The sequence below is a fragment of the Chrysochloris asiatica genome, unplaced genomic scaffold, assembly GCF_000296735.1.
Source record: "Chrysochloris asiatica unplaced genomic scaffold, ChrAsi1.0 scaffold00017, whole genome shotgun sequence".
Lineage (NCBI taxonomy): Eukaryota > Metazoa > Chordata > Mammalia > Afrosoricida > Chrysochloridae > Chrysochloris > Chrysochloris asiatica.
In genome coordinates this window covers 32394027-32400463 of record NW_006408535.1, presented here as the reverse complement: position 1 = coordinate 32400463, position 6437 = coordinate 32394027, and positions in this window count along the sequence as shown.

Below are 6437 nucleotides of genomic sequence, written 5' to 3'. Positions count from 1 at the left end.
GGCAGGAGCAGGCAGAAAAAAGAAGAAAGCAGAGCCAAGGAAGGCAGAGCTAGGAGGAAGAAGTGAGCAAGAGAGAGAAGGCAGAAGGCAGAAGCAGAAGAGAGAGGACAGAGAGCAGAGGGCAGACAGCAAAGAAAACAGGAAGCAGAAGCAAGGGCAGAAGCTAGAGAGCAAAGCCAGACAGGAACAACAAGTTGAAAAGCCTTTCGATTGTATTCATTCATTTCTTCACCCTTCGTTTCCGCATATTCGCTCGTGTCCCATGACCCCCACGGAGAGCAGGAACCCCGCCCCCCAATATACATAGGATGAATGTAAAACTAATTGTCTCCCATGTAAACTATCACATAATTCACAATAAAACATTAAAAAAAAGAAAGAAAGAAAGGAGGAGGCCAAGTCACCCCACCAGTTTGGATCTTTCAAGTGCTTTCCCTTGCTTGGAACCCATTTTTGAAGAAACCCCTAAATGATGTCTCTTTCTGTCTCCCTCTGTCTGTCTCTTTTTGACTCTCAGCGTATAAAATTCTGACAAGAATAGTTCATAAGTGATCGTATCGCCTCAGGAGCACACAACATCTTTGGTACTAATATTGATCAGTGGCTTCATAGGGATAGCCTGATTTCAGCATTGTCAATTCCTCCTGATCTTACCATTATGTTGTCGTTGTTAAGGGTAGTAGAGTCGGTTCCGACCTATAGTGACCCTGTATAGGGTTTCCAAGGAGCAGCTGGTGGATTTGAACCACAGACCTTGTGGTTCAAAACGACTTTGCAGTCCAGCACATTAACCAGGACACCATTATATGAGTTTTTTTTTTTTTTTTTTAATGTTTTATTGTGCATTATATGATAGTTTACATGAGAGAGCTTTAGTTTTACATTCATTCCATCGTATATGGTCTCATTGCCATGGTTCCAATCCCCTCCATGCATCATCAACCAACCAAAGGCTATATCCTAGAAATCCCACCCCCAGTTTTCGGCCCACAGTCCCTTTCCCTCTCTGGATCCAAAGTCCCCAACCGCTTCATCACTCCACATCATCATCTCTGTCTCTATCTCAGGCATCTCTGTCTCTCTGGGTAGGTTCCCACTCTCGGCTCTTCTCTGTTGATGGTCTCAGAGATCTCTGCTCCTATCCTGGAGAATTAATCACTCCCTTCCTTGTTACAAAATGTCTTCCTTTGCATTTCCAACCCTCACACTCCGTCCTGATAAGCATTATTCACTACAGTATCACGAGTTACCCATCTGTATTTCTTTTCATCAGCTCCGCCCAGAAAGATTGAATTGTACCCAGTGGAGATTCTGCCTTCCTCCATGCTCCCTAGCACTAGGTTCCCTTTTGAAAGCTTGTAATCCAGTCACTTCTTGCCTTTGTAGTCTCCCCTCCCCATTTGAGTATCCAATGTCCAAGTTGCCCATCTCCGTCCACTCTGTGTGTGGAGGTGGTGGGAATGATTCTTGCTGTAAGGATTTGTTCCTTCTTTTCATAGGTATAGGTCAAGTTCATCAGATTGTATCAGCTCACTCTTTTTTTTTTTTTCTTCCCCTCTTGTTTCTTCTCCTGGATGAGCTCCGATCATCCAGTCATCCAGTCCAGGTCATGTGGGTATCATCTGCAAGTGTGGGCGCTCCTGTGCTCATGCCCTCTCTTCCTGTCAGCAGGTGAATTCCCCTCAAAACTTCTAAGAGTTTTATTTATTGGGGGGGGGGGGAGGGATGGGAGGGAGAGTTAAAAAGGACCACTCCTTGTTCCTACTTAAACCTTCAGTTAACAAGTGATAGTTGCTTTGTCTTGGGTTGCGTCTGCCAGTGTAAGGTCTTAAAACTTGTTCATCTCCACCCTTAGCCTCTCAATGAACTTCGTATTTGGAAACTTTGCAAAACGTGATCTTTGGCAAAGCTTCCCTGAGCTCCATTCCCACAGAACACAGCTGTCTGCTGGACTTGAATGGATTGTGAACCCAGCCAGAACTCTTGACAAGAGAACTAAACAGTGTTGGGGTTAGTGGTGGAATTCTTTCTTAGAATGAAGTATCTGCAGTGGAAATAAGGCCTTATGATCTAGAATGTAATTTTTTGCAGAAAGGAAGGGTCGCATCAGCCTTCTCCTTGCTCAAGTTCAGGACTTGGAGCAGAGTAAATGCTCATAAACTTCAGTGAAGGCATGAAAGAAATTCTCAATCTAGAGTTCTTGGATAGTCTGGGGATAGTGATGGTTGTGATAGTGATGATGGTGGAGAAAAAAAATATTCATTTCCCCTCTGGCCCCCAGGTGGGATATCAATTCTTTGCAAGAGTTTCCAGAAATCTAAGCCGAGCATTAAAGAACCAAGGAAAATGTTTGTCTCCTACTTCCTGTTTGCTACTGAGATTCAATGCAAGGATGGCCTATGCCAATCAATGCACAGTCTCCAGGCTCAGTCTCAATTGACTTTGCAGAGTTTGTGTCCCTTAATTTTGAATGTCTGAAGAGAAGTCTATCTTTCAGATTGGATAGGTTCCTGCTACTGGAGAAGCCAGCGATCCCTTTCCTCCAAATCAACATCTACCAGAAAGGGCCCCCTTTCCCCGTGTAGCTGGAGTCTGCCCTTGGCAGCAGTTGTGACAGGTGGCTGGAAAGAAGATGGATGAAGATAATGGTGTGTAAGGACTGAGCCCAGCTTGAGCCCAAGATGGTCTTGAGCCAGTTCCTGAGAACTCTGCGTACTCAGCTCTCTTTCCCTCCAAACACTCTAAATAAAAGCAAGTGTGCATTTTCAGAGTCAGAAATGAGGCAGCAGGGCCAGAACTCACTAGTGCAATGAATTTCCATAGCAACTCCTACTGACACCCACAATTGTAGCCACACCTCAGTTCTCCAAGAGTTAGAGCTTCTCTCATAGAGTTCACCAAACTCCCTTGAAAAGAAGCTCTTCACTCCTGTTTATTAAGATGAAGTTGAAATGCCAAGGTGCAGGTGTATTTCTTCCGGTAGTGGGTGTCAGTAGCAAAGCATTTATCTCACAGTGACTTCCTAATTATGAAGAGATAAACAGGACAAGTCCTGGACTGCTAACCACAAGGTCAGTGGTTCAAACCCACCAATTCCTCCTTAGAATGCCTATTCAGGGTCTCTAATAGTTGGAACTGACTGGATGGTACTTAACAATCACAACCTTAATACAGAGATCTGGTGTGGTGCTATAGGTTAAGCACTGGACTGCTAACCTCAAGGATTCGATTCAAAGTCACCAGCTGCTCCTTGTAACCAAATACAAGGTCACTTTGACTCAGAACTATCAGTCGGAATAGACTCCAGGGCACTAACAGCAACACCCAAATAAAAGACTGAGAGAGAGGTTTGGAGGGGAGAGTGGGTGAGTCGTTTTAGTTACTTTTAAAAAACCCTCCCGGCCATTTTTTTTTTTAACCTTCCAAGGGCTATTCAATCTTAATCTTGGTGACATTCAATCATAACCTTCCTGTGATAAAATCAAGGTGATTGGGAGACAAATGTTCACAATGACATCTTATACAGGGAGAGTGTAGATGTTCATCTTCTATGATTTCTTTTCTTGCACATGTACCGCCTATGTCATGGGAGAGGAACAGAGTTTTTTTTAAAGTAGGCAATAGTCATTTTCTCTTAAGCATCAGTGCTTCTCATAAGAAGAGATCATTCATTCTAAGGTGGAGTCGGACCCTATAGGGAGCTTTGTACAAACATCCCTTAAAATTGTGCGGTCTTTTAAGTCAATATTTGAATTTCCTAGTATTTTTCAGTTATTAAGTAGATTGTCCTTCTGGTAGAGACATACAGCCTTACCCCAATATTGTCCATTCTCTTCTTCTTAGTATCATATAAGCCTAGTGTTAGTAGGGCACAAAATACGTTTTTCCTTTCTTTATATTCTTTCAATTGCATTTGTTAATCATCTCTACATTTCAAATAATACTAAGTGCTGAATGGAATGAAACAGCAGAGTTGTTTTCTTGTATGGCATTTTATACTTTAAAAGGGGAGAGACAGACAAAATAAATAATCAAATATAATAAATACTAATTCAGATGGTGATAAATGCTATGGAGAACAATAATGTAGTTAAATGTGTGGGAAGGATGAATGAGGGAAATGTATGCTTTTAACTAGAGTGCTTGCTACAGCCCTCCATGTGAAGATGTCCACTGAGCAAAGACCTGAAAGAAGTGTAGTTGTGAGCCATGTGTATTAGGAGGAAGGGTTTTCTAGGCACTGAGATGGAAAATGCGTGTCTGGAGAGTAAGGTTTACAGTAGGGGTCAGTAGTGGGGTTCTAGGTCTTGTGGGTCTTGTTGATAATGTGAAGGACTTTGGATTTTACTCTGAGTAAGATGAAAAACCACAAAAGAGTTTTAAGCAGGAGCAAAGGTGTTGACACGATCTGGTTTATATTTCAACAGGAATATTCTTGCAGTAAAGGTGGTTCTAAGTATATTCGTAGTGTATTTTGATATAAACCTGACAGGATATGTTGACAGGTCAGTTGCATGGTGCCATGAAGCAATCAAGATGGTTGTCAGGTTTTTAGTCTGAGCACCTGTAAGGATGTGCTATTTATTGAGATAGATACACGTGTAGGAGGAGCAGAGTTAAAAAAAAAATCCATTATTATTGCCAAGTATGTGTTGAGGGAATTGTTGTCTTCAGGGATCATTAAGTCAATTCTGACTGACTCAGAACAAAACACTTTCTAATCCTGCATCATCCTTACACTTGTTATATCTGAGCCCATTTTTGCTGCTGCAGCAATTCGAAACTTCCAGCTGTTCCTCAGGAGAAAGATGAGGGTTTCTGCTCCCATAAAGATTTATAGCTACAGAAACCCTGTACAGGGTTGATACGAGTCAGAATCAATTCCATGGCACATAACAACAACAACAACAACATATCAATCCATGTCATTGAGCATTGTGCTGGTTAGAGTTTTTTGTCAACTTGACTGGGCCAGGATTCTCAGTGGTTTGGAGTTAAACTGTAGTAATCACCTAAGATGAGATCTAATATAATGTAAAATGAAGTCTTTGACAAGTAAATCTTTTCTCCGTTTACCACGACAATAGTTTTAATTAGTCCAGTTGTAAGGATTTTTGTTTTCTTTACAATGAGGTGCAATCCATGCTGAAGGTCTTTGACCTTCATCCACAAATATTTCAAGTCCTCTTTTTTTTCCAGCAAGCCAGCATGTATCATCTGCATATCACAGATTATTAATGAATCTTCCTCCAATCCTGATGTCAAATTCATCTTCATATTGTTCAGTTTCTCAGATTATTTACTTAGGACAGGGTTTGAATAAATATGGGGAAAGGATGCAGTCCTGATGAACACCTTTCCTGACTTTAAACTGTTCAGAACCCCTTTGATATGTTCTAATGACTGCCTCATGGTCTCTCTACAGGTGCCTCATGAACACAATTAAGTGTTGTAAATTTTTCATAGTTTATCATGAGCCATACAGTTGAATACCTTTGTATGATCAATAAACACAAGTAAACATCTTTCTGATATTCTCTGCTTTTAGCCAAGGTCAATCTGACATTAGCAAAGATATCTTTTGCTCCATGTTCTCTTCTGAATACGGCTTGAACTATCTTTTGTTCCCTATGGATGTATTGCTACAACAGTTTTAAATAAATTATCTTCAGCAAAATATTACTTGCATATGACATTACTGATAGTGTTTGATGATTTCTGCATTCAATCTGGTGAACTTGCTTTGCAATGGGCACAAATATGGATCTCTTCCAAAAAGTTGGCCAAGAGCTATCTTCCAAATTTCTTGACACAGGCAAGATAGCACTTCCAGTGCTGCATTAGTTGTTGAAACATTTCAATTTGTATTAAATTAATTCCTGGAGTCTTGTATTCTGCTACTGCCTTCAATGCAGCTTGGACTTCTTCCTTCAATACCATCAGTTCCGGATCATATGTTATGTCTTGAAATGGTTAATCAATTTAATTCTGAACAAGTTTGACTTGTCCATTAGACATCACAATGAAGATATTCAGTCATGACAACAATTAATTGAAAATAAAAATAAAAAGATTGAGGGCGGTGTGGAGCCAAATTAGGACTGCTACTTACATTCTGGGACTTAATATCATCTGCAGGGTGTCAAGATTGTGTGCCAGAGTAAGATCTATGTAAAAAGGAACCATTTCCAAATGCAAGTCTTAAAACAATTGAGTAGAAACTACTAAGTTGCTATACATCTCCTCTCCCTCTACATATGATTTGCTTGTTTTTAATGCTGGTAGTATTTCACTGTGTGGCGATACATACCCACCACACATTGTTGATCCATTCACTTCATCAACATTTTGGTTATTTTCAGTTTGGGGATGTTATAAATGATACCACTATCAACATTCATGAATAGTTTTTGAGTGTGGATATACAAGTATGTTTT